Source organism: Aquarana catesbeiana, linkage group LG05 (genome assembly GCF_042186555.1).
Source record: "Aquarana catesbeiana isolate 2022-GZ linkage group LG05, ASM4218655v1, whole genome shotgun sequence".
NCBI classification, from domain to species: Eukaryota; Metazoa; Chordata; class Amphibia; order Anura; family Ranidae; genus Aquarana; species Aquarana catesbeiana.
In genome coordinates, this window is record NC_133328.1 from 366,840,172 (window position 1) to 366,856,026 (window position 15,855).

The 15,855-nt window shown below is 45.4% G+C and overlaps 1 long non-coding RNA gene across 1 annotated transcript in view; it reads left to right on the forward strand.

Moving 5' to 3' along the window:
* Positions 1-15,855, forward strand: part of LOC141144862 (uncharacterized) — a 34,476-nt gene that overhangs the window by 818 nt on the left and 17,803 nt on the right. The gene's annotated exons all lie outside the window — the stretch shown is intronic.

The window sequence follows — 15,855 nt, forward strand, 5'->3', positions numbered from 1 at the left end:
AACCAACGCCCCTCCCACTCGCAGGCCTTTCTTAAACACTTTTGTAGATCCCTACAATCCCACCGTTTTCAGGACAGCTGGCGAGTGCTCCACCCCTTGGATAGAGACTATAGTTATTATTCAAAGGTACATGATATCTATACCCGCATAGACCTGATCTGCGTAGACCACTTGACCCTGGAGCTACTACAAGCATTGTCCATTGGAAATATCACAATTTCTGACCACGCCCCAGTGACTGCCACATTGGTCTTGCCACAGGGCATCTGTAAGATCTGGTCATGGCGTTTAAACGAGTCCCTGCTGGACGATGCTGCGGTGGTCTCCGGGGTCACAGAGGTTCAGTCCCACTACTTTAAAGAAAACAATACAGTAGGGATAAGCAAGGGGACCATTTGGGAGGACCACAAGGCCGTGGTGAGAGGCGACGTTATCTCTCAGGGATCTAGACTTAAGAAGGCATGACAGGCAGACTATAATAGGGTACTTCAGGCACTCCAACAGGCAGAGCTTAAACACAAGCAGGACGGGGACCCAGAGGTTTTGAGGACACTGACGGAATTGATAAAATTGTTCTTACGATTATTAGACCATCAGGCACGCAGGCAACTGCGCTATGTTTCGCACAAATACTACGAGCACGGCAATAAATGTGGTCGCATGCTGGCTACAGCACTCAGAAAAAAACGCGCACTCATGTATGTACATAAGCTGCGCCTCTCCTCAGATGAATTCATGGTCAGGTCCTCTCAAATAGCCTCTGGGTTCCGAGTATTATGCCACCCTTTATGACCTGAGCTCAGCACAGACCCCGGGGACCCAAGCGATAAGACTGAAAGACATCCAGACTTATCTGACTGCGTCTGGCCTGCCCCCACTGACAGACGAACAGTGCACCATGTTGGAAGCCCCCATCACCCCCATCGAGAGTCCATTGTAAAGTCCTTGCCCAACAGGAAGAGCCCTGGCCCTGACAGGTTCACCAAGGCGTCCTATAAACTATTCCTATCCCTGCTGTCCAAGTCAATGTGCAGCTACTTTAACTCGATAGCAGACGGCAACCCCATACCTAGAGAAGCCCTTTTGGCCCATATTTCAGTAATGCACAAAGAGGGGAAAGACCCTACTATGCCCCAAAGCTACAGACCTATATCCCTTCTTAATGTGGACATAAAAATTCTAGCTAAGATCCTCGCGACCAGAATAAAACACTTAATCCCACTAATTGTCCACCCAGACCAGACAGGATTTATCACAGGCCGAGAGGCTAGAGACAATTCTATTAGGGCAAACCACCTTATCCATTGGTCACGTGTCTCCCCTGAATCACCCCCCTATCTGATCCTGTCCACCGACACGGAGAAAGCCTTTGATAGGGTGGATTGGACTTATCTATGCGCTGTGCTGGAAACCCTAGGCCTTCGTACACATATGCTAGCCTGGATCATGGCCCTGTACTCGGACCTGAGCGCTCAGGTCAAGGTCAATGGCTTCCTTTCTCCGAGGTTCCCGATCAGAAACAGTACGAGATAGGGTTGCCCTCTTTCGCCACTCTTGTTCGCCCTGGTGCTGGAACTGTTTCTACGCACTGTCAGGGCAAACACAGATATTAAAGGACTTATGGTGGGCCACACGGAACACAAGCTCTCAGCATACGCCGACGATGTGCTCTTCCACTTAACGGACCCCCTGATCTCTCTGCCTAATCTGATGCGGGAACTCCAACACTATGGGACTCCTTCTAATTTCAAAATTAATTACACAAAGTCAGAAATATTACCAATCCAATTGCCACCCTCCCTGGCTTGCAGGTTACAAATGGCTTTCCCATTCACTTGGACTAAATCGTCCCTGAAATAGCTAGGTATACGGCTGACGGATAGGTTTGACGCCCTATATAACACTAATTTCCCTCCCCTACTAACTGTGAAACAAGACCTGACCTTGTGGACCAAGACAGCTTTCACCTGGATAGGAAGACTTAACATTATCAAGATGAATATTCTCCCGCGAGTATTGTTCTATATGCAGATGTGCCTGTGTCCCTACCTAGGAGCTTTTTTGCCCAACTATCCAGCCTGGTATCAACCTTCATCTGGGATAATAGGAGGCAGAGAATAGCACTTAGACTGCTGAGCCGCCACAGAGACACGGGAGGTCTGGGCCTCCCAGACACTCAAAGATACTACAGGGCTATTGCCCTTCAGAGGATACTCAACTGGCGCTTTCATACTCAATACAAAATATGGGTCTCCCTAGAGAAATATATGGCAGGCAGAAACCTGTCCTATGCCCCGTGGTTGGTCCGGGAACACAGGGGGCTGTCTGATACTACCTCTCCACTGATGATCCAGGCATTGAAAACCTGGGATCGACTCAACGCCAACTTATTGCTGGCGCCCCCTGTGTCCCCACTCGCACTTCTGGGAGGTTATCTGTGGTTCCCACCTGGAGAACAGGCGGCATTTTTCAGCCCCTGGGTGGACGATGGAACTGCCAGTTGTGAAAAATTAATGCAAGTTAATACCTCAGGGAACCCACGAGACCAGGCTGGGAGTTTCCCTTTGGACTTTTGGCGCTATAGGCAACTACACCACTTCTTTAAAACACAAGAGAACGCCATATGGGATATCTCCGCCCTTACGCCCTTCGAACACCTCTTCATAGTAGAGGAACCGGCCCCACACATGATCATAGAACTTTACCAACTGCTTAGCTCTGCGGCTTCCACGGTGAAGCCTCCATATGTCAGGGCCTGGGAACGAGACCTGGAGACAGTCTTTACCCCCGCCCAACTATCCTCCTTATACCAACTGACCAGATCCAGCTCAATAGACTCTAAGACGCAGGAATTGAATTACAAGATACTGCTACGCTGGTATCGTATACCGGCAGACTTGACAAGAACATACTCGTCCATATCAGATCAATGCTGGAGGGGTTGCGGCCACAGGGGCACCCTTCTGCACAGCTGGTGGGAGTGCCCGGTGTTTAGACCATACTGGGAGGACATTAAGTCCCAAATCAAAGAAATTACGGGCATAGACATTCCTCTCTCTGCGATCCACTTTCTGCTACACATTCCTCCCATGCCAGAGAAGCCGGTACAAGTAAAGTGTTCTGCCCCACTTATTAAATGCAGCTAAGAGGCTACTTCCTATATACTGGAAGCGCCAGCAAATCCCAAGTAGGGAGGAATGGTGTCATAAGGTGAGTGACATCAGAGAGGCTGAGGACTGGATAGCCACCTGTAGAGGTACCCGTGACTGCTTCACCGCAACCTGGCAGACCTGGACTGCATATGTCTCGAACCCGGGCCATATGCCTTCCAGCTTGGATGTGGCTCTGCTGGAACTTGCAGACCCGTCCCTGAAGGGACGATCCTGAGACTCTCAAAAGGGAACCAAGGGTGAAGGGACCTAACATACTACAACGTAACCTGGTAGATAAAGAGGGTTGGGATGAGATGTCCCTTTTTCTCCTTTTAGCTCTTCGGGAAATGCTGAGATACCGACAGGGCCCGGAGCAGTTTCAACTGGACATAGCTGCATTCCCACAGGTAGCTGACCTGTCACACACAGGTTACGGATGAGAAACAGGCCAACCCGGCTAACCCAACAGAGTAAGGCGGCCTGACACCATGAGACACCCAAACTTGTAAGGGCATCCGGCACCTTTGTGCCAACATGGTGCAGACGCCGATGCTCGGGGAGTCTCGGGTGGGGGCTGCATGGGGTGAGGTAAGTTGAAGGCATGTGTTTGCCCCCCTCCCCTCCACCTGTCTGGATCACCCCTCAATCTATACGATACACTACAACCCACGTATTGTCTGGGAAGTCGGCCAAATCTACCATGCACAAAGATCACTCTTGAGAGGACAGACAGAAGCTTAGCGGGCAGTCGGGCGGTAAAAGCCCGACTCGCCCTCTGGGCAGGATGGGACTTTCTGTCGATCAGCTACCTAATAACCGTATTATTTTCTTTTTTCAACTGATTTGAATGTCCTATTGGGATTGTTTGTCTTTTACGTTCTTATACCTCTTTCATATGGAAAAACAAAAAGAAATGACCAGTGTATTACTTGAAGCCACTACTTTTGGCAAATGTTTATTGAACTGTATTACCCTGTCTTTCATAAATAAAGATTATATAAATATATTCTTCAATAACCAAAAAGAATAAAAATCCACTTTGAGTGCACCAAATGCCTTTGTGCACCCCGATATTACCTTGTAAAAGAAGCAGTGACATCATCACTGTGCTTTACATAATCTGTGCAAGGAGTGGAGCTGTGGGAGGGGCTCAGTAGACCCTACCCACTACAGGCTTCCTGCAGAAAACTTCAGAAGGGCCAGAGACAGGACCAGACACTTTATACAAGGAGAAAAGTTTGCTGCACAAATTTGGTAGAGATACACAAAGCACACCAAGATTAATGTAAAGCTGGGTATACACGCTTCCTTTTTTTGTTCACTCAGTGGGCTGAACTTAAAAAAAAAAAAACGTATTCCTCCATCTACCAAGCAAGGTGGATGGGGGAATACTCCCCACTGTGCTATTGTATTTTCACTGGGGGACTCCTATGTAAGAATACACTGAACAGCACTGCAGCCAATTGGCTTCAGTTGCCTTTTGAATGAAAGTTTGAATGAACAGTCTCATTTGACTTAAAGTGTTACTAAACCCACAACAGTAAAATATGTCTGTATATGCAGAATAGCATGCTTCTTATACTCACTGTGGAATTTAAGGGGTTAATCCTTCTCTATTGTATAAAAAGGCTCTGTGATGCTGTATGGACAGATCCTTCCCTCCTGCACTATCTCTCTTGGCAAGGACAGAAAATACAGTGAGGGTAGTCCTCCTGCACATGCTCAGTTTAGTCTCTATTGCCTGGAGAGAACATTTCCTTGTTCTCAGAGCTAGCCAGGTCACATGATGTTGGCATAACACATGTGGGTGTGTATACAGGCTATAGTGGAAATCTCCTGAAATCACCTGAACACACAGCTCTAGGCAAACTCTGCAGGTTATCATGTGACTGTGGTATACAGATCAGCCAAAAAGGTATATATAGTGACAGTATTTTAATGTAAAAAGAAGATATATAAGCTGTGGGCACTGTGGGTGGGCAGATGAACTATTTTCATATTACTGGGTTTAGTAACATTTGAAGTCAATCTACCAATCTAAAGATTAACCACTGGGAGTGGGACACACAGAATTAAAAAAAATTTAATTTAAAACCGTGTGTATCCAGCTTAGGAATAAACACGCCTCTTGTATTTAGACAATATTTGCTTATCCCAGGGTTCAACTTTAAATTGGTTACCTAAACTCAATGCTAGAGGTGAAAAATAGGATTTTAGCCATGATTGCACAATGCTCCAATACCAATGCTTAGTGTTCACTATGCTCCATATGAAGCAGGGCTACCAGCTCACTTGCTTAATTATAGTACAGGCAGCACTAAAAGGTTAGCTAAAATGTTATTAGTCTCAGGCCATCAGCAGCGGAATAATACCGTCTGTATCATGAGATCAGCAATAATTTCACAACGACACTGAAAATAATTCAGTGGGTCATGCATGATTTAGCAGGTATAGCTTGAGATAAATATGCAACTGCTTTTTTTTTTTAAACAAAAATATAATGGTGTGCCAGTAAAACCAAAAAAAAGAAAAAAGATTCTACTGCAATAAATGACAGATGATGCCATTCTTAAAGCATGTTATACAGTTTATGCCTGCACTTGCTTGTATATGTCAAGAGATTTATCTTTATATTAGAAATCAGAAACTTGCAAATCATGGCTGTAAGCCAATGGCGCCAGTCATGATTTGTACATCTCCACCTAAAATTCCAAAAGAAGGTGTATATTCCTCCCAATCTTATTTCTAACAAATCTAGTCAGGTTCAAGAGAAATTCAGGTTTTTTTTTAATCCACCTGGACCTGACTGGGTCTTTTGAAGTAAACACAATATAGGCTGAAAACTGTTTTTTTAAGTAGATTTTCTCTTTTTCTAAGGCCAGATTTATGCATAACCAACATAAGCCTTGGCCTAGGGTGACAGGGCTACCAGGGGTGGCACACAGCTACATACCTACATATCATGTTGCTGACATTCATGTGTATAATACATGCCAGAATGCCTTTTGCAGAGTGGGCAAACTGTCTCTTTCAGCCTCCACCTCCATCTCCACCATAACTTGATATTAGAGTTGGGCAAATGGTTCAGCCCGAGCATGAGTTTGGGCCGAACATTGGCTGTTCGCCCGTTCGAAGAAAACCCAAATTATCAGGGCATGCGACCATTTGTTCGGCCCGCCAAAAGACCCCAATGCACTGCGCAGCTGCACAATGCATTGGAAGCCCTGATGAAAGCTTTGCCCAATTAGGGCATAGAGCACTGTCAGAGCAATGATTGTAGAAAGTAATGATGAATGTGCCGAATCATGGCTCATTGCTCTTAGTCCCACACTATAAAGATATTCTCCCCATAACGACCATTTGCAGTGTGATATTGGCGTGGAGAGAGATAGAACAGGGTTCTGTTCAGTGCTACTAGCGAGTTAGTGTGCTATTATGATTCTATTGTTAGTGTAGATTATCAGTTTAGTGTGAATCTAGTGATAGGGTATGTTTCACCATTCATTTTTACTTTAGTGTCAGTTTATTTTGTCAGGCAGATTTCCTGCAGTATATTTTAGTGCGTTAGTGCACGTTTAACGCAGTATATTTCTGCACATTTAACTCAGTATATTTCAGTGCGTTAGTGCATGTTTAATGCAGCATATTTCAGTGGGTTAGTGCACGTTTAATGCAGTATATTTCAGTATATCACTGCACGTTTAATGCAGTATATTTCAGTGCGTTAGTACACATTTAACTCAGTGTATTTCAGTGCATTTCTGCACGTTTAACGCAGTATATTTCATTGCATGAGTGCACGTTTAACGCTGTATATTTCAGTGTGTTAGTGCACATTTAATGCCCTATACTTCAGTGCATTAGTGCACGTTTATTGAAGTATATTTCAGTGTGTTAGCGCACATATAATGCAGTATATTTCAGTGCATTAGTGCACATTTAAGGCAGTATATTTCAGTGCATCACTGCACGTTTAACGCAGTATATTTCAGTTCGGTAGAGCACATTTAACGTAGTATATTTCAGTGCACATTTAACGAATTAGTGCACATTTATCGCAGTATATTTCAGAGCGTTACTGCACATTTAACGCAGTATAATTCAGTGCATTGGTGCACGTTTAACGCAGTATATTTTAGTGTGTTAGTGCATGTTTACTGCAGTATATTGCAGTGTGTTAGTGCACATTTGAGGCAGTATATTTCAGTGCGTTGGTGCACGTTTACCGCAGTATATTGCAGTGCATTAGTGGATGTTTAATGCAGTATATTTCAGTGTGTTGGTGCACGTTTACCGCAGTATATTGCAGTGCATTAGTGGATGTTTAACGCAGTATATTTCAGTGCGTAGGTGCACGTTTAACGCAGTACATTTCAGTGCAGTATATTACAGTGTGTCAGTGCAGTTTTACTGCACTATATTGTAGTGTGTCAGTGGAGTGTGTCTGTGTAGTAAGTACTCAAGTTAAAGTGTAAGGCCATTCCAGCTTTCTACCATCATGTGGAAGGCAATGTTGTGGCATCGTTGGGCAAGGCAGTCAGCTGCAAGGTCCACGTTGCTGCTGCCACATGGTACAGAAAGCACGGTCAGGGATGATATATTGCGTTCATAGTGTGTTGGTGCACGTTTACCGCAGTATATTGCAGTGCATTAGTGGATGTTTAACGCAGTATATTTCAGTGCGTAGGTGCACGTTTAACGCAGTACATTTCAGTGCAGTATATTACAGCGTGTCAGTGCAGTTTTACTGCAGTATATTGTAGTGTGTCAGTGGAGTGTGTCTGTGTAGTAAGTACTCAAGTTAAAGTGCACCAAACACCACTTTCCATTGATTAAAGTGCATCCACGTACACATTTCCATATCTTTATTACATTTTGTTAATAAGCGCCCCCCCATCATGTCTGGGAGGCAGACAAGGAGAGGCAGACATTCCCATCATTTCCTCTGTTTAGTGATTTTGCCTGTGCTATCCAGCCACAGCATGCATAGGAGGTGGTGGACTGCTAAACCATCCATATCCTTCTCGTCCTCTGTCACCCAAGCAGAGACTAGTGTGCAGTCCACTGCAGCTGCCAGAGTGGCTTATTTTGCCTCCTTGTCCACAGCTACTCCGGCCATAGCCCCAGCATCAGGCATGGAGGTATCAGCTGAGTTATTCGAACACAGCATCAGCCACTTGCCCCTTGATGATGCACAGCCATTACTAGATTCAGATCTTGGTTCTGAGGTTGAGGAAGGTAGTAACATGAGTCTACAGAGAGGGGAAAACACTGGTAAACAACAAATTGGCAGTCATGTTGCCAAGTTCTCTTCAGAGGTAATGAGGATGGAGGGGATGATAATGATGAGGTCACTGACACGACTTGGGTGCTAGATAGAGAAGGGGAGCAAAGTGAGGATGAGGCACAACCCCAAAGAGGCAGCCATCAAGGAAGAGTAGAGAGCTGCCACACTATTCCACCAGATTGTGGAGCTGTTATCTCCTGGCCCACTTCCCACAGTTCAGCTGTTTGGCTGCGCATGTGCTAAAAAAAGGCCCAATCGCACTGTTGCAATTTGAAAACTTTGCCTCAAACACTTTAAGCGTGGAAAAAACACCAGATATTTGGTTACCACATGCTTGACAAGGCATTTAAACTCCCACCACTCAGCCCATTGGCAGGAACACCTGAAAGCCATACAAAGGGGACTCAATTCTGCTCCTCCTCACCTTTCTGGTCTACCCCCGTTATGACCTCTCAGCAGCCCCCACTGACAGGGATGATGGTATAGCGCAGAGTGTTCCAGGTCCTTACAGCACATCTGCCAGTAGCACACCACCAGCTGTAGACAAGAGCAGGCATGCTGCAGCGAACAAATTTAGACACGTCCAGTGTCTAAAGTCAAGCTTGTCAAAGCTGCTGGCTTTACAACTCCTGCCTTTCCATCTGGTGGATTCTGCCCCCTTCTGTGAATTTGCAGAATGTGCTGTACCACAATGGCAGGTTCCCAGTCACTACTTCTTTTCACGTAAGGCCATTCCAGCTCTCTACCATCACGTGGAAGGCAATGTAGTGGCATCGTTGGGAAAGGCAGTCAGCTGCAAGGTCCACATTGCTGCTGCCATGTGGTACAGCAAGCACGGTCAGGGATGATATATTGCGTTCATAGCACACTGGGTAACTCTGCTTGCAACTCAGAAGGATGCAGGACAGGGCTCAGTGCTGCAGCTTGTTGTGCTGCCACGTCTTCATACAGATAGTGGTGATGATGTGAGATTTGTCAGCTTCCCCCCCTCCTCCTCCATGCCCTCCTCTGCTGAATTGTCCTCTGAACCACAAGTGCCCCCTAAGTGTTCAAGGCTAATAGGTGCTTCAGCTGGTCTGTCCAGAGGACAGGAGCCACACCAGAGAAGGGATCCTTGTGGCTCTGTAGGGGCAGGCTCAGACGTGGTTCACGCCACACCAGCTGGATCCAGGAATGATGGTGTGCGATAATGGCACAAACCTCCTGTCCGCCCTTAGACAGGGAAGGTTGACACATGTGCCATGCCTGACACATGTCCTCAGTTTGGTGGAACAGCATTTCTTAAATAGGTACCCAGGGATGAAGGATCTACTAAAGCAGGCCAGAAGAGTCTGTAGCCATTTCAGGTGGTAATACACAGCCAGTGCTCAGTTGGCTGAAATTCAGAGGGAATTCCACCTGCCCCTAAACCGCCTGATTTGTGACATGCCCACCAGGTGGAACTCGACTTTGTCAATGCTGCAGCAGTTGCACGTGCAGAAGAGGGCCGTCATTGAGTACTTGTGTGAGTATGGCACAATGACAGGCTCAGGTTGGCTTGGCTTTTTTCCCTACGCCAATGGCTGCTGATAAAGGATGCATGCACTGTACTGTCACCATTTGAGGAGGCCACAAGGATGGTGAGCCGTGACAATGCATGCATCAGTGATACGATCCCTGTTGTGTTCCTGCTGGAGTAGACTTTGCATTGCATTATGAACAGGGCACTCGAGGCAGAGCAGTAGGAGGAAGAGGAGGACTTCCTTTCCTCTCCAGACCCCATTCTTGCCATGCCATAGAACACACAAGAGGAGAGGTAGAGGTAGGAGGAGGATTCTGGCAGTTTTGGAGGCATTGAAGCAGAGCAGGACATACGTCAACCCTTAACTGATGGTTTTCCATCCCCAAAACTCTTGGGAGGAATACGTGGCTGGGAGGAGGCAGTTCCAGATACTGTAATCCTCAGTGACCCCGAGGAGTCTGTTTCTCTTGCCTCCGCAAAATTGTGGTGCATGGGCTCCCTCATTCTTCAAAGCATGCGAAAGGACCCGAGAATACGTGGCATCAAGGGAAAAGTCTCAGAACTCATCCTGTCCTCACAGAGGGAGAAGAAGATGAAATCTCTTGAAGACACCTTTAGGAGCAGTTTATGTAATGCCTTTCCTGATTCTGGTAGGTTATATTCTGGGGAAAACTTCATTTTGAGGCTTCTGTTGGTCAAGAGTAGAGCGGTGAAGAAGGGGACTGCCTCAGTGATGCATTTCAACATTGCTTTAGTCCTTGGCACCCAGGGCTGTCAGCTTCCACATCACATCGGCAGTGTCTGCATCATATGGTGGGAGATCATCTAGCTTTCCAGTTGACGATCCACTGGGTTACTAGGTCATGAGAATAGACCACCGGCCAGAACTTGCCCAGTATGCAATTGAGCTGTTGGGCTGCAATGCATCTATCATGCTTTCCAAATGGGCATTCACTGCTGCTGGATGTTTTGTGACATTTAAGAGAGCGCGTCTGTCCACAGACTCCGTGGACCAGCTGACATTTATTAAAATGAATCAGTCCTGGATTAGCAGCAGCTATAAAGCCCCTGATGCCGGTGACTCTGATTAAGTGCTTTCTAGACTGTTTAAGCTGCCTAGCTTTGTGGGTGTTGATTTCATCTGGAAGATTTTTTTTGGTGTAGGTTTCATGGGCACAATTAACAGCCAAAGATTAATTTTTCTGCACCTGTTTGATAGGTGCATATAATTAATGTTTGACAGTAAGGCCAATTCTTGCTTTCATCAAGAGTACCTCTATAGTGTTACGATGTGAAGGCACCACCAACACCCAAAGCCCAATTTTTCCACATGTATAGCCTGCTTTAATATCACACTAATGATTTCAGACTTCGTAGCAACTAGAGATGAGCCGAACGACCCCTGTTCAGTTTGCGGCAGAACTTTTAAAAGCTGTAAACGTTCGGAACTGAATAACAAACCCCATTAAAGTCTATGGGACCCGAACTGGAAAAATCACAGATGCCCATCTTGAAGGTTTGAAGGCACCACCAACACCCAAAGCCCAATTTTTCCACATGTATAGCCTGCTTTAATATCACACTAATGATTTCAGACTTCGTAGCAACTAGAGATGGGCCGAACGACCCCTGTTCAGCTTGCGGCAGAACTTTTGAAAGCTGTAAACGTTCGGAACTGAATAACAAACCCCATTAAAGTCTTTGGGACCCGAACTGGAAAAATCACAGATGCCCATTTTGAAGGTTTGAAGGCACCACCAACACCCAAAGCCCAATTTTTCCACACCTGTTACTTCTATCCAAAGTCTGCAAAAGAGACACCAGAATCTATCCCAAAAATCTCTAATCTTGTTCTGAGTGCAAACAATTGTGGCCTCATCCTACAGACTGGCTCCCCAAGTTTAAAAAAATAAAGAAAGCTGAAACTTTTCATTTTTTTTGGGCTTTATAAATGTAATTATTGCTGCAGCAGGCTCTATAGACAGTGCAGCTGTGTCACATTACAGGCAGACTAAAGGGAACCCCCCAGGCACTATATTTAAAGGAATTTTTCATTTTTATTGTTATTTCTAATTTTTATGGTTTCACTTTAAGCATCAGTATAGCACTGCTCATTTAAAAATGATGTTTCTTACAAACCTATTTTCATTGACACACGTCCCCCAGGGCAGCACCTGGACCCCCATAACCATTGTATGCCAAATTACTTGCATATAAACCTTCAAAATGGGCATCTGTGATTTTTCCCGTTTGGGTCCCATAGACTTTAATGGGGTTTGTTATTCAGTTCCGAACGTTTACGGCTTTCAAAAGTTCTGCCGCAAGCTGAACAGGGGATCGTTCGGCCCATCTCTAGTTGCTACGAAGTCCGAAATCATTAGTGTGATATTAAAGCAGGCTATACATTCAATGTTGATAGGGGAATCCCTCCCGTGGAACTTTTGTATTCTGACAGTGGGAGGTTTCCCTGTAGTCAGAATATAGTGATCACTGCCGGCGGCTATAGGCAGGCTGTGAATGAAAAAAGCTGATAAACTAGTTTGTATTGAGGTCAGTCGAGTGATCGACTTCAGTACAACCAGCCTGACCATACACAGATGGAAATTAATTTAGATCTGTCAGTGGCCAGCTTAAACTAGCAAGTCAACCAGGCTATAAGATAATAGCAGGGAGGCACAAGGCAGTTGGTCTAGGAAGGCTTTAATTTTAAATCTGGCCCTGCTCCTACAGCCACTTGATGCACACCTCCAGTGGAGCCCCAGTAGTAGTGGCAGAGAGTAAATGTAGATGTAGATACAGAGTTGAGATAAGTCCCCTAGGGCCCTGAGATCGAAGCACTCCCATCATGGGGTATTCAGAGAAGTCAGTGCCACAAATACAAAATTATGTATGTAGCACATGTCGAAGTTGTAAATACCTATAAAGGGTAGATTGGGGTAATTCTTATTTCCTTTGCAATCCCTCAAAAGAAGCCAATACATTTCCATCATAGATGTTGTCCAGAGAAACAATTCCCCTACGTTCCCAGAATCCAGAGTCCACAAATTACTTTAAATGGGGGAACATTAAATTGTGCCAGAGTGGTAGCGTCTCGTTAGTACCCTGAAAATGTGTCATTTTCTTGGTCTCCCTCTACACCGTACGGGCCAATGTCAAAATTGGTATATGCTTTTCCCCCAGTGCGGCCATAGGTGCCTCCCGTGCTATCAACAGATGTTTGATGTTAAGGACATAGGCGAGGTATGACTTAACCACCGCCGGCGTAGCCAGTCCCAACCAGTCTGTCAGATGCCGTAGCTGCCCAGCCAAATAATAATAATATAAGTTAGGCAATGCCATGCCAGCATCAGCCTTAGGATGCTGCAGAGTGGAGAATTTAAGTTTCCGCCTATGGGTGGCCCAAATAAAAGGTGATAAGTAGCATGTCCAGGGTTTTAAAAAATGATTTGGGTACTGAGGTAGGCATGTGAGAAGTCACGTACAGACACTTGGGTAGAAGGATCGTCTTAATTAGATTAATCCTGCCTGCCACAGACAGGGGAAATTTGGCCCAGACAGTAAGTTTAGCTTTAATCATGGTAACCAGAGGGTCCAGATTTGCCTGGGAAGCCTCTGAAGGAGACAGAGTAATAATGATTCCCAAATATTTAAACAAGGTCACTACCTTAAGAGGCCATGGAGGATCACTGCTTGGAAGGGCCTGCGGGGAAAAGGGCATCAGGGCTGACTTCTGCCAGTTAATTTTAAGGCTTGAATATGTGCCAAATTTGTCTAGGATTTGCATTGCATTTGCTATTCTTAATGAGGCAGAGGTATCCTGCATATATAAAATAATGTCATCTGCGTATATTCCTATAGCATCTACTCTCTTACCCATAGTGATGCCTTTAAAGAGAGGAGACTGCCGAAATCTCAGTGCCAGTGTCTCGATAGCTACCGCAAACAACAGCGGAGACAGAGGACACCCTTGCCTGGTACCTCTTCGAAGCTGTATAGATGGAGATAGGAGACCATTGACTAAAAGTTTAGACGTGGGATCCCTATAAAGTATAGTGACCTATTGTTGGAATTTAGTGCCAAAGACAAATGAGCAGCCATAAGAAAGGGCCATTCTATTGAGTCAAAGGCTTTTACAGGTGTCTAGCGAAGCCAGCGCACAAGACTCAGGCAGAAATTTTCTAAGTTGAGCTATTAGTTGCGTCCTACGTATGTTAATGGAAGTAGACAAAGCCAGTTTTGTCTGGATGAATTATACTTAGAATGATTGCATTGATACGTTTGGCCAGGATCTTTGCTAGTATTTTATAGTCAATATTCAATAAAGAAATTGGCCGATACGATGCACAATCAGCCGGATCCTTCTCAGGTTTAGGAATAAGGACCACTGAGGCAGAGTACATAGATGGTGGCAGTCTCCCCTCTCAAAATACTGTAGAATAGACCTGTGCCAGAACCAGGGCAAGAGTGTCCAGGTATCTGCAATATATTTCCAAGGGTAGACCATCGGGACCTGAGGCCTTTCCCTTAGCCATAGACACTACTGCCTCTCTGACCTCATCTTCCGTGATATCTGCATCTAAGTCCTCCCCCTGTTCCTGAGTTAATGTAGGGAATATGTAGGGAATATCAAATCGGAAAGGTATGCCTCAATATCTTGACTGGTAAATGTAAGGGTAGAGTCATACATACTTGTATAGAAGTCGTGAAAGCAAGTAAGTATATCTCCAGCCAAACAGGCCTCCGAACCATCAGGACGAGTTATTTTATTCACTACAGAGCTACCGGACTGCTGTCGAGCCATATGGGCTAGTAACTGACTGGACTGGTTCCCACATTCAAAATATTTCTGCTGGGTATAAAATGATTTCCTTTTTGCAGCGGCAGACATATGGTCTGAATATAAATGAGTCATAAACTCCCAGTGAATATGTTTAGAGTTAGTTGGGGCTGTCAAATAAGTCCCTTCAGCTGTTTGGTACTTTTTTGCTAGATCTTCCTCGTCTTGTCAGGAAGAATGTTTAATAAATGATATAGTGGACTTAGGAGCCCCTCTCAAATACGCCTTCAAGGCGTCCCAAAACATTAAACCACGTTCAGACCAGTGGGCTTCCAGGAAAGCCTGGTATCCTGTCATTGGACCCAATCAGGGACAGCCAAGAGGGCTGAACCCACCAGGGTCTGCCGATTTCATTGGCCCCAGTATCAATCGACAGTGACAAAGGCGAATGGTCTGACACGCCCCTAGTCAGATATGTGATAGAGGACAATTTGGTGAGAATTACCTAATGCCAAATCAATTCTTGAGAGACGGCCTCTGCTGGGAATAGACCATGAATATGTCCTGGTATTGGGATTGGAAACCCGCCATAAGTCACTCCAACCAAACTCAGAGACCAAGGAAGCGAAAGCAGACAATGTCTGGGACTGCGTGACCGGAGGGTCACCATGTCTATCCATGACCGGGTCCAAGAGCAGGTTGAAATCACCTAAACATAAAACATAGGCTTCTGGATACATTGCAGCAAAAAACCTCGCCTCTTTAAACACCTGTAGGTTAGCAGGAGGGGGGTTGTAAATACCCATAATGGAATAATAATAATAATAATGGGAGTGCATGTAGCTGTGCCTGGATAAAGACATACATCCCATGGGGGTCTGCCTTAACCTTCACACACTCCCATGAGACCGAGCTGTGCGCCAATACTGACACCCCCCTAGATTAAGAGGAATGACAAGAATGGCCCGTCCACTGCAGCCAAAGCTTCTTGAGGTGATCAATGTGTTCAGGAGGCAAATGCATCTCCTGAAGACATATCAGTTGAGCATTGGATTTAAATATTGTGGTAAACACTTGGGAACGCTTGTGGGGGGTACCTAGACCACTCACTTTCCATGACAAAAAGGTACTGAGATTA